Here is a 19,305-nt window from a genome sequence, read left to right on the forward strand (position 1 = left end):
TGAGCTGTTTACAAGGTCGATCTGGTGCATCCCGGTAAAAGAAGTCTAGCACATTTGTCATTGGTTCCATTTGTATGATTGCTTGGAGTTTGGCAGCGTCTAGGCAAGAATAAACAAAACTTTTAAGAAATTAGAGCATGTATAATCTAAGCATGAGCACACTAGAATGAAAGGGCAGGTTGGGGAGAAAGTCATACTTAGAAATTGAAATAGTGATTATAACATGCTGACTCTTAGATTCTTTTATGGATTACAGGTTATCTATAAGTCTGATACTTTGTCATAAATCTCTCTAGTTTCAGCTGTAAGAAGATAAGAGACAATTTGAAGAACAAATTTCACTAAGAAATATAAAACTCTAAATGAGTTCTTATAGATTTTACCATAGTTTTTTTCCTAATGATCCATAATCATGGTCAGCTACTGGTAGAACTGGAAACTGCCAGAAGGGGTCAGTGGCTGGAGCCTCTTTTTTACATCTAGCTTTATTACTATGGCATTATTTTATACCTCTTTTGGTTATTCTTTTCTGCTGGGTGTTTAAGACCAAGTTAAAGTGAGACCTGCCCACCACTATGAACCTCTTGCTATCTATTAAGGTCAGTTAAGTCTCCTCAGACATTACTTTGGAACCATGCATAGAGCCTCTCAGCTCCTGTGTCAGTCAGGATGGGTCACAGCCTTGCTTGACCATGTTGCTTTCAGTGAGAACATGGGAGATTTTTCCCCCTTGGTGACCCTCCTTTGGCACATGGTACATTTGTCCTCTGGTGCCCAGCAATCTCCCTGCTCAGGAGGTTGACTGGCTTACCAAAGATGTAGGATCCTGTAAGAAAAGTTCCTTTGTGTTGTGGATCTTTGTTGACCTTGAGGAGCCAGGGCCAAAATATTGGCTCTCCTCTTAGCCTAGTTACCTTTCTAATTTTGGTCTCCAAACTTTAGTTGTTGAACACCCAGAAGAGAAGATCCGTGACATAAGTATTTCAGTAGGAGCAGTGAGCTTAACTATTATAATAGTTAAGACATCAAGCACTTTTGAAGCATAAAGCACAGTTAGAGGGCTGTTATTTTTTACCAACCATGGTTGTTTTTGTTGTTGAATCCCTGTAGAATGTTAACAGACAACAGTTTATATTATAGAGAAATTTAAGATCAAGAGCCACACATAGTATTTTAGCATGACAATCATGATGACATTGTCTTTGTAACACATGTCTATCTTAGTACGGAATAGTCTTTCAGTCAAACACCTCCATCTGATCACAAGACATTAAATGACATAAAGAAAACTCTTATTTGTTATCCTTTAGTAAGATGCCGTCTAAAGAGAACATACTATAAATGTATCTTAGGAGTTCATAATGTCTAGCCTCTAATTTTAGTGTGTGACATTGTTTCAACTGTTTGGTGACTGAGCATCTCTAAGTGTGAGGGATCGAACTCAGGTCCTTGAGATTGCGAGGCAGGCTGTGGAACCACTGAGCTAAATCCCAAGCCCATCACAAAAGTTTTTAAGAAGACTATTATTTGACTGGTTTTCTCATCCTGGCTTGACATGTACCTCTTATCACAAGTAGCTGGACTGTAAGAGAAGGGCAGATACCTGAGTCAAAAAAAGATCATTAGCGTAAACAATATTTTAGAAGGCCTGTACACCCAGAAGACAGGAATATATACACTATGAAATAACAATGAATATCAATTACATGAAACCCCTTGTCATTTAATTTTGTTTTGTACCAAGAACATTTTAAATAAAACTTTATTTTTTTTTCACAGAAAACTTAGCTAATGACCAATGTATACCTATCACAAAGATAAGTTTAGTGATTATTTCTCACAAGGCTACAGAACTTATTGGGGTCCCCTTTGAGAACAAAGGCTGGAATAAATTTTTCCAGGCAGCCACTCCTTTATTTATTTATTTATTTTTTAGTTTGTTTGTTTTTTGGTACCAGGGAGTGAACTCAGGACCTTGTGCTTGCAAGGCAGGCACTGGAACCACTGAGCTAAATCCCTGGCCCTTTTGTTTTGTTTTTTGTTTTTTTGGTACCAGGGATCAAACTCAGGTCCTTGTGCTTGCACAGCAGGCAGTGAAACCACTGAGCTAAATCCCCAGCCCGGCCACTCCTTTATTTTACCAAGGGGAGTCCTGTACCATAGTTTTCCTAAGCCCAAGAGTCTTTAATTTTCTTAACAAATTTTTAGATGACCTATGAGAGCCAGATCATAACAATTAACACATTATTTTTGACCAATGCAAGATTCCTGAGTTATATATGGACAATATGTACTGTATTTGTAAAACTAGTTGACATTATTTGGATAATCTGGCAAACTGGGAGAAGCATGTCTTTAGTGACATTTATCTATAGTTATAGGCAAACATCTTAAAAACTCCAAAATGCCAAAAGAAAAAAGCTCAAATATAACAGCTGTACATGTAACAAATTGAACAGACAGACACATATACACATAAGACAACTTGTTTGTAAACCAGAGTGCACTCAGATGTGTTTGGCCAAGTTGAATTACAATAACTTTTATAATTTTTAGGTTTATAACTATAAATAAGACTAGTCAGAACTTTGTAGATCAATTAACAGAGATCTCCTGTAATAAGAATCAAAAGGAATAAAAACCTTCTACACCTGTGAAAGCAAAGACCATTTTAAGATGGGGCCTAAGCTGATAGTTTATCTGACTGGAATACCCAGCTATACAGGCTTCTCATTGTTCCTTTGATAACCATAGTTGTTTCCCCGCAAAGGAACAGACCATTAAAGGTAATTTTAACTATCTCCAGTGGGGGTCCACTCAGGCCAGTTTTGCATGTAGAAGAGACTAGGTGGCACTCTTTAGAGCTAAGTATGAATTTCAAACAGTGAGAGAAGAAGGCCTGCCAAGGCTCCAACCTGCTGTGCTGCAGATGTCTACCTAGGACAGTTTTTCCCATTTTGAAAAGAAACAAAGGGAAAGAAGGCGTCCCTGTCTATCCCTCTTGTTCTGTGCCCAATATAAGGTGGCCCTTAGACTTATCTCATTGAGTGCCAGTGGTGGCTGACTAGAGGTCCAAGGAAGTGGCCAGAGCCAGGTTAGCTGTTCTTACCATTTTCTAGTTTTGCCTGAGGGCTGAAAGACAGATAAATCTGAACTAAAACTTTTACATTTATCTTTTGAGAGTTTCAGGATTAAACCTAGACCAGTTTTCTATATGGCCCAGAGATAAATGAAGGTCAGCTTTACTCTGAAAGGATTCCAAGGAGAGGAAACTCACCATTCTGGAAGCTTTGTCTTGAAATCCAGCAGCCACAGAAAAGGGAAGTGGATGTTGTCTGTCCAGTCATTTGGGCAACTTTTATTAGCAGCAATACACGGCTACTCCTTTGAGGTCCATTTTCTTTCTTTTTTTTTTTGTATTAAATTCTTTTATTGGTACATTGTACGTATACAACACAATTACATTTCTCATTGGGAATTGTACCTTTACATAACGCATCTTGGTTCTTATTTTTTCCCCATTCCTAGCCCTCCCTTCACGCCCTCCACCCTTCCCTATTTACAAAGACTTTATTTCCATTTTTTCCATTTCTCATCATTTTTCCTTTCCCTTCTTTCCTTTCCCCTGCCCCTCCCACTACCCCTACCCCTTTGGACCTTTTCTTCCTATTTTACATTATCGATTATTCATTCTAATCATTGATACATTTTAGGTATACAATATAATGACATTCATCACTGGAAATTTGCACCTTTACATCATCTCTCTTGGTTCTTATTTTTCACCCTTGCCCAGCCCTTGCTTCAACCCCTCCATTCCTCCCTATTTACAAAGATTTTGTTCCTAGTTTTCCATTTTCTCATATTAATCCCATTCCCTTCTATCCCGTCCCCTAGCCCTCCCCCTTCCTTCCCCTTTGCCCCTTTTCTTCCTATTTCACATTACCTATTATACATTTAGTCCTTATTTACACTTTCAGTTTCTCACACCAGAGAAACTATTCGGTATTTATTCATGTGTGTCCTATTTATTTCACTTAAGAGTATGGCCTCAATGTGCCTCCACTTAGCTATAAATGTCTCTAATTTCTCCTTTTTTGTGGGTGAGTAGTACTCCATTTTATAAAAAAACCACATTTTCTTTATCCAGTCTCCAGTTGATGGGCATTTGGGCTGTTTCCAAGTTTTAGCCATTACAAACTGCGCTGCTATGAACATGGGCAAACATATATCACTGTGGTATGATTCTTTTAATTCTTTGGGGAAGATCCCCAGCAGTGGAATAGCAGGGTCAAATGGAACTTCCAGTCCTAGTTCTTTGAGGTATCTCCATACTGATTTCCACAGTGCTTGCACCAGTCTACACTCCCACCAGCAGTGGAGCAGGGTTCCTCTTTCCCCACAGCCCTGCCAGAATATGTTATTGGTTGATTTCATGATAGCAGCCATTCTTTCTGGAGTGAAGTGGAATCTCAGCATTGTTTTCATTTGCATCTCTCGAATGATAAGGTCCATTTTCAATTCATTAAGTATTTGAAACTCAAAGGTCCTCTTAGCAGCCACAGTCTATATAGTAAAGGCACTTATCGACTTCCTATGCATGCATGAATGAAGAGAAAGGCTGGCTGAGATAGTCCCATATTCTAGTTAAAGAGTAAAAACACAAATGCAAGTTACTGATTGTTATTTTCCCTAGTGTAAGACAAAACAGCTGTGATTGCCTTAGTCTGACTCTCTGGAAGGAGGAGTGGTCTGACTACAAGTGATTTTCAAATGAACTCCCAAAAAGTTGGAGAAAAATTTAAGTGGAGTTTTTAACTCACTAGCAGAGATAAAAAGCCCAAATAAAGCTCAAGCTGGTTAAACATCCCCCCAAAAAATCACCATACAGCATTTTATAAGTCCACAGTCAACGTTCCAAAGTCCATAACCTATCAGAAAAGGCATTTTTCTCCCCTACACACATAAATGATGAAGACCATGCCTAGGTGGGAGAAAAGGTTCAGGCAGTTTTACTCTAACAAAGGTTTGTTTTGTACATTTGTCTAGAGGTCTACTAGTAGCCGAGAAAGCAGTCCAAACCTGTAGCTCACCTCTTAACAGAGGCTTAAGAAAGGGCTCTGACAGCATCGCTTCAGGTCACTCTGAGACAGGATATCTGATGATCCCTGACAGAGTTCCCCTTTCACCTCCCTGAGGAGTCCATATTGGGACAAGATGTGGAGATTTTCTACTGATTACCCAGAAGGGATATTAGCAGCTTCTGAGGGACCTTTGGGTGTCTGCCAGACGGTAGCCCTGGCTATGACCCCTCAGTTGTCACCTCAGTTTCTGCTAGTTCCATGCAATCAGAGATCTGTCTCCAAAAGGAACCCAATTGCCTATCTGGCCAACATTCCACGTGCCATTGGTGTCAATGGGAGTGGGGATTCACCAGAGGGCAACTGGAGAAATCTGTCCTCTGCTTTGAGAGTGGCAGCTGCCTTGAAGGCAATTACTAGCTGGCAGAGTAGCCACTGTTTGGCATTCTATAAGGGACAGATAAAAGCCTGAACTGTCTTTATCTGAGCCAATTTTATGAGACCCATTTTACAACATTTTAAAGCAACTAAGTCCAAATGCAACACATACGAAACAAGAATAAAACTAATTTTAACAAAAGATAATGCATAAGAAAAACAAGAAATTTGCAAACATTTAAATCACACAACTAAAATTAAAACACTTTCGAAACAAAAGCCAAAACAAAGGCCAGAATCTATGAAACAAAAACCAGAATCTATGAACAAATAGCCAGAGCCTATGAAATGAATAGTAACAATCTATGAAGCAAAAAGACCAAAGTTAGAACCTATGGAACAAAAGCAAACTCTTACCTCCAACCAGTAGTCTCAGTGGAAGACCTCCAAAATGATATAGGGGGAAGAGATGTAACTCCCAAACCTACTAGATATCTGAAACGCGAGTTTGTGTTCTCTAAAATCAAAGAATGATTTCTAGGAACAACAGAGGTTAGGAGTAGGAAAAATTCATTGGGAGAAAGAAAGCTTCTGTCTAGGAGAGACAGAGGGGGACCGGAAAGTGGGTTGCCCCCCTCTGTTTATTTTTAACCTTTTATTTGTACCTATTTTTGTAAGTTGCCTTAAATTCTTCATAGAACAAAGTTGCGTTGTAAACAAAATTAAAAAATCCATGTCAGCTCTGGTTGTACCCTTACTTCCCTAACTACACATTTCATTTGACTTCCTAGACCACTCTTTACCAAGGCTGATTAAATAATAATGATGATGATGATAACTGGTTGAGAGATGTGCTAGAAAGCTTATTGGCATGCATTATCTCATTTACTCTTTACAGCTGCCCCTCAAATATATGCAGTATTATGTTTTTATGTTACAACAGAGGAAACCAGGACTCAAGAATTTTATAATATTGCATGAGAGTTACATTAGTAAGTGACAGAGCTGGAACGGGAACATTCCAAAACCCTTATCCTTTCCTCTGTGCCAGGCTGCCGGCTGGAAGAGCTGATGCTCTGTATCTTTCGTAGGAGTCACCTTTCTGTGAGTTTCAGTGGCTCTAAGGATATGTACCCCTCAAACCCAAGGGTTCATTTCTCCAACAGAGATGAGGACATGGGAGTGGGTGGGATCCCTTAGCCATCAACATATTACTGTCCTGCCCCTCTAAGCTGGCAGAGCCCCATCATCAATTGTTCCTTCTCCCCTCTGAAGGAGGTAAGAGCTAGAGCTTAGGCTAGAGACAGAGGTGGAGGAAGAAGACAACGGTGCATGCCTATGATCCCACTCTCGCTCTGGGAGGCTGAGGCAGGAGGATTGTGCATTCAAATCAGCCTGGGCAACTTAGGGACTTAGTGAGAACCTATAAGATAAAAACAAACCAACAAAAAACTGGGGACATAGCTCAGTGTGAAGGCCTTGGGTTCAATCCTCAATACCAAAATAAAAATGGGGGGCAGTAGGTACACAAAAAAACATTTTTTGGGGGGGGGAATTTCTGACACAATGCTAAAGAAAGAAAGAGTAATCAGAAGTTATATTTTCATTAGCCTATACTAACCAATCTGTGTCGATTTTAGTTGAGTAATAGGCAGAAACCTGTATTTTACTATTTTAAAAATTGAGTTTATTAAGTATTAATTTATATGCAATGCAATGTATGTAACCTTTCAGTTTATAATTAGGAGAGTTTTGGTAAGTGCGTACACTCATGAAACCACCATCATGATCAAGATGCAGAATATTTCCATCACTCCCAAAAGTTTTCTTCCTGACATTATGTTCCTGAAATAAGTCAGCCACACAAAGATAAATACTGCATGTTCTTGGACATATGTGGAAGCTTAAAAAGTTGGTCACATACAAAGAGGGAATAGAACAGAGATGAACAGCGGGGAGAAAGGGGAAGGGTGGACAGGGATAGAATGGAGTTGGATAGTAATCACCAAAATAGTTCAGAGGAGGAATAACTTCTAAAGTTCTATAACATAGGGTGGCTATATTTCATAATAATTTATTATGAATTTTATAAATAACTAGAGAGTCAGGCATGGTGGCACACGCCTGCAATCCCAGCCCTCTGGGAGACTGAGGCAGGAGAATCAAAAGTTCAAGCCCAGCCTGGCCACCTTAGTGAGGTCCTTTCTCAAAAAGCAGATAGAAGCCCGGGGATTTAGCTCAGTGGTTCGGCTACCTGCCTCGAAAGCTCGAGGACCTGAGTTCAATCCCCGGTACAAAAAAAAAAAAAGCAGGTAGAGGAAGCTAGGGATGTAGTTCAGTAAAAAGGCCCTGAGTTCAATCACCATTATTCCCCTCCTAGAAAGAACTACAAGAGAGGAGTTCAAAATTTCCTAAAACAAAGAATTGATTAATGTCTGAGGAGATGGAAATGCTAGTTAACCTGGTTAGACCATTACAGATTAAATATGTACACTTATTACATGTCAGACTTTAAAAAGTTAATAAATTTTTCCTCTGAGGTTAATTCCATCCTTCCAACCTACCAGCCCCTGGCAAGTAATGTTACCTTTTCTAGAATGTCATGTAAATGGAATCATAAGTATATAGTCTTCTGTGTCTGTTTTCTTTTACTTAACACAAGATAAATTCTGGAATTTATCCATGTTTTATGTGTCAGTAATTCATTCGCTTTTATTATTGAGTAGTGTCCCACTGTAGATGGAATTTACATATGTGAATGCATCACACTTTATTTACCCACTCACCAGTTGATGACATTTGATTTGTAACAACTTTTATGCATTAGGTTTCTATGACTATTTGCCAGCAGACTTGCTATTGTTGATCTTTGAAACTGTAGATATTCTAGAGGCTGTGTAATGTTGTCTTATTGTGATTTTTATTACCATTTTTCTGAACATTGATGCTGAGCACCTTTTTGTGTACTTATTTGTCATTCATATCTTCTCTGGTTTTTCTCAACCATATATTGTATACAGGTCTTGCACATATTTTGTTAAATTTGTCTGAGTATTTCTGGTATTTTTACTCTATCAAAGGTTTGTTTTGTACATTTGTCTAGAGGTCTTACTAGTAGTAGAGAAAGCAGTCCAAACCTGTAGCTGTGAGTATTTCTGATGATATCATACATGATACTTTTAGCTTAAATTTCCAATTGCTTATTGATACTATATAAAATATAATTCATTTTAATATAGTTTTCTATCATTTGACCTTGCTAAGCTCACACAGTAGTTCAGTAATTGTTATAATTCTTTGGATTTTTATGTAGATAATTATGCTACCTGCTAATACAGTTTTACTTCTTTCTTTCCACACTATATGACTCATTTACTTTTCTTATGTTATTGCACTAGCTAAGACCATCAGTATAATCTTGACTAGACCAGATGACCTTGTTCTCAGCCTTAAGGTTAAAGCATTCAGTCTTTCACTATGATCTATGATGATTAAAGATCCTGTAATATCCTGGTCTGTCCTTAACTGTAAGCCTTCATAGATGCCCTTTTTAAGGTTTGGAAGTTTCTTATGCTAGCATGTTGAAAATATCTATTATGAATGGATTTGGGACTTTGTCAAATACTTTTCCCCCACATCTTTTCAGATGATAATATGGTTTCTAACTTGCTGCTTTGGTGAACTGCATTGATTGATTTTCAAATGTTACACAGATTTTGTAATCCTATGATAAATTGCACTTTATTAGTAGTCTTGATGATCATAACTTTTTGTATTAATGGATTGTATTTGCCAGTATTTTATTGAGGACTTTACATATATATTTGTGAAGATTATTGTTCAGCAATTTTCTTGTAATATTCTTTGTCTATTTAGGTATCAGTGTAACATTGGCCTCACAAAATGAGTTAGAGAATATTCTTTCTTATTTTCAGAAGAATTTGTTTGATACCATTTATTTTGCTTCTGGCTTGCCATCTTCACTTCATGATTTTCTAAAATACTTTAAAGTTGTCTTTGATGAACTAAGAAGAAAACAGTTTCCTACACACAGGAGAAGTCCAAAGTCCCTGAAAAGGTTCTCTGAGTGTGTGTGTGTTTGTGTGTGTGTGTGTGTGTGTGTGTGTGTGTGTGTGTTAAGGTGAGAGGAAGCACTGCTCATTTTCTTCATGGAAGAGATTATCAGAAGTCAGAGTCTAAGTGGGAGAAAAGCCCTGGAGGCAGGATGCCTGAAGAGAGAATACTTCTTGCCCAGGGAAAGATACGAATAAATTACTCAACCACAAGAGACTAACATCTAAGCCAGGCCCAGAGGCACAGCCTTGTAATCTCAGCTACATGGGAAGCTGAGGCAAGAAGATCACAGGAAGAGTGTTAGTTAGTCCCAGGCCAGTCTGGAACTTACTGAGATCCTGTCTCAAAATAAAAAATAAAAAGGGCTGGGATATAGTTCAGGGGTGGAGTGCCCCTGAGTTCTATCCCCAGTACTGCAAAAACAAATAAAATGAGAGATAGAGACAGAGGTTAACAGAGGGCTTGTGCTTCTTTCCATAAGTGATTGTATAACATGAGAGAGAAACAGGGAAAAGTGTTTTAAACCTTGGAGGAAACCAACATAAGGTACCATGTGTCACAGCCTCATGATGACAATGGCTGTTTAATATCAGAATGGGGAGACATTGTATCAAACTCCATTTCCTTAATCAAGACAAGGGTTCATAATGCCAGAGAAAAACTTTCTGCTTTTAGGTAGGGTTTGATCTACTCATATTACCTTCAAGAGCCTTCTCCTTTGATTTTTTTTTTTTTTTTTTGGTGCCAGGGATTGAACTCAGGACCTTGGGCTTGCAAAGCAGGTGGTGGAAGAGCCTTCTCCTTTGAAATAAAAATCTCCCTAGGGAACCCAAATCTTTCATACTTGGAAAAAAACTTACATTCAAAAATAAATAAAACAAACAGGAAAGTTCTTGGAGAATCTATGTTTTTGTTGTTGTTTTCTCACAGCTTCCCAGCATCTATGCTAGAGACACAAAGCCGTCCAAGAGGATGGAAGAGGGAAGGGCCTATGCAACCCTGTGGCTTCGCCTTCTTTCACCCTCCAGACTCTCTCTTCTGGTGGAGGAGGCACACTTAGAAGAAGGCCACATCCATGTGACTTTGTCATTGGAGATTTACTGAGAAGCATGTGGGAGACCTGCTGAGATTCCTGTAAGAGGAAAAGGTACTACAAAAGGCCATATTCAACTTTGCTTGAAGGCAGAAGGATGGAGATGAGCATCAGTAAGTGAATATGACTTCAAGGCTCTCTACTACGTAATGTCTAAATTCTTCAAGTCACCCACATGGACCAGCATGGACTGTCTAGCTCAGGCCATGGAAAGAGCATTTGCCTGCAAATCAAAAGATTTATTGTCTAGGCCTAGAGTGGTTCTCATCAAGCTTAGAGAAGGTGAGGCCTGCCAGAAGGAAAGGAACTTGGGCCTACTTAACTTTACTAATGGCTAGTGGGATCCATCCTTTCCTCTGGCATGGGCAAGTGTGGTTCTTTTATGTATGCAGCAATCCAGGCTCTCATCTCGGCTAATTCCCACTCACTCCTGAGAGATAGCCTTGCTGTTGATGATCTGGTTAGGGTAAGGTAGCTATACCAGCCAAAGTTCTTACAGCAAACAGGTGACACTCTCAAGTAAGACTAATCTGAGAAGAGTTTAATAGGGAGCTACTTACAAGGTGTGGGTGGGATGTGTGGATACCACTGTAGGGCTGGCAATAGTCAGGCTCCAACCCGAAAGGAAGAGAGGATGACATGGATCCTAGAACTTGCATGGGGCAAACTATATAAAGATGGTCTCTTGGCAAGAGTTGCAACCACATGGTATGGGAGTTAGGGAAAGAATATTTCCCTCTCCGATCTCCTGCCTGTGTACTGCATTGGCCCAACCCAAAGGAAAACCAGAGGACCACTGAGCCACTTCATGTGGGCCACACAGGCAAGCACCACGGGGTTCAGAGCAAGGTGGATGAGTGTGAGGAGTGGATCTAGAGGGACAAAGGGAAGATATCCAGTGAGTAGCTAAGTACCTCGAGGCCTTTCCCATCCCTTCAGACCCTGTTCACAAGGACAAATGCATCTCTCCTTCCCTATCTTGGCATCTGTCACTGGAAGGAAAAGCCCTGAGGCTCAACACCTCTGGAGAGGAACCAAGGGCCCTATACTGGAATTTAGTTCCTGTCACAGTGATGGGGCCACCGGGAAGGGTGACTGGAGAGAGCGAGAAGCCATGCTCTTTCCTCTAAAGAGAAAAAAACAGGTCCCTGGCAAAGGTTAACTGAAACAGGCAAAGCTGAACCCTGTTCATTCCTCTTAACATCCTCTGGTAGCCAGGAGCACTGAAAGTAAGGAGAAGTCAGGAAAATTCCAAGACGTTTTTACTAAAAATAAAGCAAATAGCCATTTCTTACAAGATGCCTAGCCACTAATTAGCTGCAGTGCTTTTGCATAAAGAGAGGCTCTTTGGCTACAGAATATGAATTTAAAAGCTCAGATCCATCCAAAGTGGCAATTAAGGGCTTTACTCAATCATAATAAACCTGAGTCTTCCTTTCCCAAGTCAGCGCCGCATCTTGTTGCCAGAGCAAACCCATCAGCTCATTCCTGGTTTCCTTCTGAAAACACAGCCGAGCCGTGACACTCTGCAGAGCAAATGCTCTCTGACTCCGCACGGGGCCGGGCGCGGGGGGGGGGGGGGTGTTGTTCCCCCAAGGCTCTAGAGCAGTGCGTGGCCTCAGCCAGACTGCTATGATCCAGATTTTTCAATAACAGTAATAATTTTAACAGGAATGGAGCAAGGATCTATTATTTTTCTTCAGGGCTTTTACCGAAATGGCAATTTTGCATGTAACCGTGACAAATATTTTCATCTTGTGTGTTTACTCTCTCTTTCTCACCTTGCACTCTTCCCACTGGGAAGAAAAAGCACCGCCATTATCTACTTGGTATACTCTTTTCCATCTTGGGTTCAGCATGGGAAGCAAGGTGTGAAGGTAGAAAAAGATTCACGGAGTGAAATACTGGCAGAGCAGGCCAGTGATGTAATGGGTGAAAGAAGCTGTGTAGAAGCAGCAGAGGGTTGGAACCCATGAAGAAAAAGGAGGGCAACTGTTACCAGGCAAGAATGTGGACCCAGTGTGGCGAAATATAATAAGTTTTTACATTGAGCTTCAAATTTAGATCTCTGTAAAACAACCTCCACCCTGCTGTTTTTGTAACACCAGGGATCAAACCCAGGTTTGATCAAACTCACTGGTCAGGTGCTGTAGCTCCACCATGGAGCTACAGCATCAGTCCTGTACACAATTTCTTAATTATTGTGGAAGCCAAACAAAGCAATCTGCAGGCCATTTATGGCTCCAGCCTGCCAGTGTGTGACACTGGATGAGATGGTGTACATTGGAAAGGGAGTAGGAAAGACAGAGAAGGAGTGGTAGGATAAAAAGCTAGGTTTCAAAGAACACTAAATTGGGAGTTAGGAGATGCCTACAGAGAAGAGAATTCTGGGTGTGGCTAAAATTGGGAAAGGAGATTTTAAAGATGTTTGGCTTTGCATTAAGAATGGACCTTCATTTGGATGTTACCTCAAGACTGAATAAAGATTTTAAAAAATTCTTTCAGTTATTCTTGGTTGGCAGAACATTGCCTTGAGATTGCCCTATGTCACAAAGAGTCATGAGGCTGCCTGGCTTCTCCAGAGGTGACTCACACGTGTGCAGCTAGGCACTATGTTGCCGCTTTAGAGTCGAGGGCAGGATGAGGGCTTGTTTTTCCTCTGTTTATTGAGTTAATGTCTCTGCTTGAATCCTGATTCCTTTTTTAAGTTTATTTCGTTTAATTCATTTTCACTTTCTCCTGGGTCAATGGGCATAATTAATCACAATATAATAAGCAGAGTAGGAGAAAGCCAGAAATCCTATTAGCTAATCAAGAGAGAGTGGACCACTCCTGAGGCTGCAGTCTGGCTCCAGTAGAATAGCTTGAAAAAGTCATAATTTACTCAACTCCTCAAATCAGAATTAGCAGTCCCCAAGGCAGGCTTTAATCTCCTCTTTTCAACCTCTAGAAGCATATTAGTTATCTGTTCTGTGTTTAAAAAAAATCTCAGTAGTTAAAAAAAACCAGTTATTGTCTTTGTTCTGATTATCAGAAATCCTAGTGGAACTTATCAGGGTGACCCCAACATATGATCTTACACAAGACTGCAGTCAGAAGCGAGCCAGGGGATCAATCACCTCAAGGCTCAACTGAAGGAGAGTCTGCTTCCAAACTGACTCTCCTACCTGTTGCCAGGGGACATCATTCTTTGCCATGTGGGTCTCTCCATATAGCAGTTCACACTGTTCCAGATAGATTTCTTTGGAGCAAAACAGACTTTTGGTATCTTAATCTCAGTAGTGAAATCCTATTGACTTTGCCCTATTCTGCTCATCTCAAGCAAGTCATTAGGTCCATGATACATCAAATGGGAAGGGATTCCACAGGGCCTGAATGCCAAAGGGTGGGAATTTCTGGAAGTTTTATACTGTCTTGTTATCCAAGGCCCACATGAAGCACAAGTGGTGATGTAATAGCTCTACCACGCTGCCCAGAACTCAGGCTCAGCTCTTTGAGTAACCTTTGAACACATCTAGTTGTCTGATGACAGCGACCTTTCTACAAAAGTCAAACAAAGATGCAGTTACACATAGGTACCATGGACATGCACCTTAAAGACAAGTTCTGGGGGAAAGTCAGTCATACTGTGGCTTATTAGAGAGTGAGCATTGAATTTAAATCCATCATCTTCTCTCCACATTCTCTTGCGTCCTCTGGATTTGAGCTCTATTTCTGCCCTTTATTAGCTGTGTGACTCTGGGCATGATGCCTCCCTACAGCACCATTTTCTCATATCGAAACTAGAGCTAATAATAAAAGTCGTACCACTGAGTTTGGGTTGGGATTAGATAAAAGTGATAACATATATAAAGACCTACCTAGCATAGTGCATGGCACATTATACCTACAAAGACTTCTTGGTACTGCTCATTATTACTCCACTAATATTCTTTAACCTAATACAATTCCTTTCTAGTTTTGTGCTCTTAAAGCCTAGATTGTCTCCCTATAGAATTCTTAAAAACTGGCCAAGGCTAAAAATTCATGGAAAGTTCTTTCTAACACCAATAGGGGTAAATTATGGATACAGTTTTTTTGAGACCTGTTGTTGGTAGTTGGCTTCCACCAAAATAAGGCTTCTTAAAATTAATGCAGGTTATCAAGAAAATGTGCAGGGAACAAAACATTAGAAAAAAAGAGGAAGCAACCTTGATCTTTTACATTTCACCTCTTTAATCCTCGAACACATTTTGAATGGGTGTTTTGTGAATATAACCAGAGGTTTCTTGGGCACTTGGCAGTTCTGAGGGAACCCACACAGAGAATGGGAATAAGACTTCAGATCTCCTCACTGGGCCTGGAGATCTCCAGCATTTTAGAAGAAAGGTGGTCCACAAACACTTGCTTACCTGTGTTAAATTTTGGCTTGAGCAAATTGAGTGTCCTACTAGTTTTCTGAGGCAGTGTTGGTTGCATTTCAAAAACTTAGAAATGTGTGGATGGACATAGGAGCTATGAGATATTGTTGACTTTCCAAGTGCTTTGCAAAGGGGCTTAAGAGGACGAAGCCATTTCTTTTCCTCTCCCCTTCTTTCTCCCTCAGAAGCTGCAGAATTTTGATCCACTTCATAGCCGCCTCCTGCCTCTGGTTTTGAAATCTGCAGACCAATGACTTGTTTGCTTGTTAGCATGAAAGCCTTGCTCTGGGTCTGTGCTTGCTTGTTAGTAAAGAACCAACAAGCACTGCAGTCCAAAGGTAATCATAGGATGAAATCACTTCCAGATGCCAAGCCCCACTCCTGATGGTGAAAGCAGACTTTACAATTGCAGTAGACCAGGTTCATGGCTCCCACTCAATCCTATTAGGGTTTTGAGCATGCACATGTGTTCTCCTCCTCTTTCTCTCTCCCTCTCCCCTTTTTCTCTTCCTTCTATCACTCCTTGCTTTTCTCAGCTTGGATCAGTTTCAATTGGAAGAACAAAATCAAAGCTGGACTGTAACCCAGTCTCAATTCACCTATAAGCATCTGAGTTTCTGTTATCCTGGGGTCTATTATTTGATGATAGCTCTCTGTTAGAGCTGCAGCCACCAAAATTAGGGGCAGCTCTTTCTTCCAGTTCCATCCTCACGGGCTCTCAGAAAATCTGTGCCAAGCAAAGTACAAACACAAAGAACACTATTCTCTGGACAGCTGGTAAAATTGTGGTCAGAGGGATTATCCTACCTGCAGAGGGGTAAAAGGATCACTGTCATTACTCAAATCGGAGTAGGCACAGAAATGAGACAGGCTGAACAGATCAGAAACCTATGAAGAATATGTGGTAGACTATGTGGGCTCAGGAATGACACAGGAAATGGTGTTTTCAATTCCACATGCTGAGATATGTCAAAGCTTCCCACGGGGGGTTTGAGAAAAGAGGGAAGGAAAGAAGACAGAGAAAGAGGGAGAAAGTAAAGCTAAAGAAGAAAAAGACTGAGTACTAAAAGAAGATTTTAGAGTAATTATAAGGCAAAAGTCTAAGAAAGAACAAAATCAAAAAGACTTTCAAAAGAGGAATTCATCACAGACTTCTTATTTTATTCCTCCCAAAAGTGAGTGCCATGAAATCCAATTTCATTTCCCATCTCAGTTTAACTCCTGAAAATATGTAAGTGGTAGAATATTTTCCTTCATTCACTTTTCCTTCTGGATGATAGACATGGCCATTGATGACAAAAGAATCCGTGAGATCTGATCATATGCAAGTAGATAAAACAGTTGAATTTAGTCAACAGAAGGGCTTTTAGCATTTTTTTCTTTTATTTGGTTTATGTGTAGTTAGTATACTTGTTGAATTATTATGTCCCTTGTGGATAATTCATTATATTTTAAATGCAACACAAATATATTTCTTCTTGGGAAAAATGGCATATAGCTTTGCTCACATTCAGCTCTGTATTCCCAGATGTTTATATCCACAGGGTCCAAGAACTCCATAAAACCCAGGATAATAGCACATTGAAAATATCTGGCCACAACCCATAAAAGAATGTGCATAATAAAAAATGCTCCCACCCGCCAATCTTGCCTCCAATGCAAACCTTCCGAATGTTTCAAAATAATTTTCTAAAGGTGCAGTGGTGTGTGTGTGGGGGAGATATACTTAAAACCTATAGTCTCACATCACTGAGACCTAACTTTGAGGTCAAATTGGAGAAATTTATGTACCCAACTCCTTTAGAAAGAATCTCTTCATAACTAATCCAGAATAAAATAGATTTTAAATGGCTGGTGAAGAATTTGTTTTATTGTAAGGAAAAATAGAAGAGGGCTTGTGTTTGTCAATATGTGAGTATATGCCCAACGTGATAAATATGTTCTCCAAAGGGCCTGATTTTCATCATCCTGTTAACATCTAATCAATTGCTGCTTCCCCAACCACTTACTAATGGTAGATATTTTTCCTATTTGATTTTAGACATACAAATTATTTTATATGAGTCTCTCAAACAGCTACTTGCTTTAGATGCATAAAGTGCCAAACAAATAGCAAAATTCTGTAGTTCATTCATTTCTTGATTCCAGTTATCAATATAGAGCATTCAACACACTAATCAGTTAAATACCCATCTGACCATCAACATCTACTAGAGTTCATCTACTCATGAGGAGGAATTAGATATATGAAGGAGAAAATTGCTTCTTTCCCATATATCAAGGGAGGAGTTAAGGCAAAGACAGGAAACAGATGCTAGTGATTTGAATGGGAGGAAGGTTTAATATATGAATATGTCCACATGCTCTGCCTTCTCAGATGGACATGAATATGCTTAGGGAGTTGAGAAGGGTGAAGGACTTGCGTCTCTATAGTGGGATAAGGCAGGACCCAGACAGGGGAGGGGTATAACTAGTTGATGACCAACTGTATTAAAAGTCAAAAAGTCTAGGGTCCAGTTAGCTTTTTAGTCTTATTAGTCACCTGACTTGGGCCTAGTGTCTTCATCTATAACATTGAGGCAATCAGTCATATTTTGAATGGTTACAGAAGAGACCCAATGATCCCAGAGGCTTTGCAAGTTGTAAAGTCCCGTGCATGTCTGCCTCTACAGAGTGGGTGAAATTGTGTAAAGAGTCAGACAGCTGATGAAATGAAAACACCCTGGGATTTAGTCTCACTTTTATTTATGCCTAACACATGCTTGAGTAATGCTTTCCATCTTGTTTTCCTGTCTGTTAATGGGGATTACAGTATTTGTCTCCTGTTATTGTTGCATGATCAAATGAGAGGCTATCCACAGGAGATTTGTAAAGGGCAAGGTGTTATTCCAACTCAAAGCTTTGTCCCACTTTGGTGAAACATAATACATACTCACTTATTCACACATTCATTGAACAAATATTCTTTGAGCATTAAACTATGCCAGGCTCTGCCAAGCACTAAGATTATGATGGTGAATAAGACAGACTTGACCTGTTCTTGTGGAATACATAATAAAGTTTATTAATGAATTATTTGCAAAATGAAACAGGCAAGCCCACTTTTGAAACCAGATATATTTTCAGCATTCTACTATACTTACCCTTCACATGCACACATACATGTGCACACACACACACACAAGCATGCACACACATGCATGCGTTCACACACACACAGGCAGTCAAGAAAGTTTAGTATAAAGTAATTAAATAACAAATTAGAGACAAGGATTTGAATTCAGATCTTCCTAGGCATGTCATTCAGTCTTTATGCCTTTGTTTAGGTTCTACTTGCTTCAAATGATTTCTTTTGAGTAGTTGCCTCTATTCTAAATCAGGCAGATTTAAAAACTACTCAAGATGGACTAGTGGGCAGTTGATGTGATATCTTCAACAAGTCAATGGCGTGAAGAAGAGAGAGAAAAAAAGTATTACGGTACTAAGAGATACACCAATCAAGTAATGTGTGGACTTTGGATTAAACAGTGGCTTGTAACAGTTATTTTTTAGATAATTAGGGAAATTCAAACATTGCCTGCAGTTTGGATGATACTAAAGGGAATATCAATAATTTCTTAATGTGTTAATATGACTTTATGAGAAATGTCCCTTTTTAGCACATGTAAGAATGGGATTGCTAAAAAAAGGAAATACTAAATAAAGAGAATTATAAAAGAAAAAAGTCTTCAAGAAACATATGCCTATCTAGGTATATCTTACAGCCATATCTTAAAGAGAGCATTACTTTTTTCTCTCCCCTGACACACAAAGTAGGTTACAAAACTCTTTGAAGGGGTAACACGTTTCCTGATTACATGGATACATTTTAGTGTGGGGAAAGAACCTAGGCAACACAGAATATAGGAAAGGAAGTTTCCATGCATATTTCTCTGTAATAAAATTTCATTAACTTCATGGATGCTATGCTCAAAGTGGATGATTGAGGAGAACTGACAGCTTATGGCATTGCATCTGGCTTTTGTGTGATTTCGAGGTTGGGGCAAGGAGAGTAGTGGGTGGAGAGGGGTAAAGGAAATGAATGACTTCGTGCCTTTAGTCTTAATCAATACTGAAGGGATAACCCTCTCTGCTCCAAATTTCACTTATTGTGTTAAACTCCATTGCGTAAACGCCACATGATATTCTTTGTCTGGTAACATTTATTAAATTAGCCACATAGCTACCACCTAAGGCTTCTTGAAGGACTTTTCCTGTTCTATTTATGGGTGAAGCATAA

The sequence above is a fragment of the Heterocephalus glaber genome, unplaced genomic scaffold, assembly GCF_053883595.1.
Source record: "Heterocephalus glaber isolate CG9 unplaced genomic scaffold, H.glaber_assembly_v1.0 deba00001662, whole genome shotgun sequence".
Taxonomy (NCBI): Eukaryota; Metazoa; Chordata; class Mammalia; order Rodentia; family Bathyergidae; genus Heterocephalus; species Heterocephalus glaber.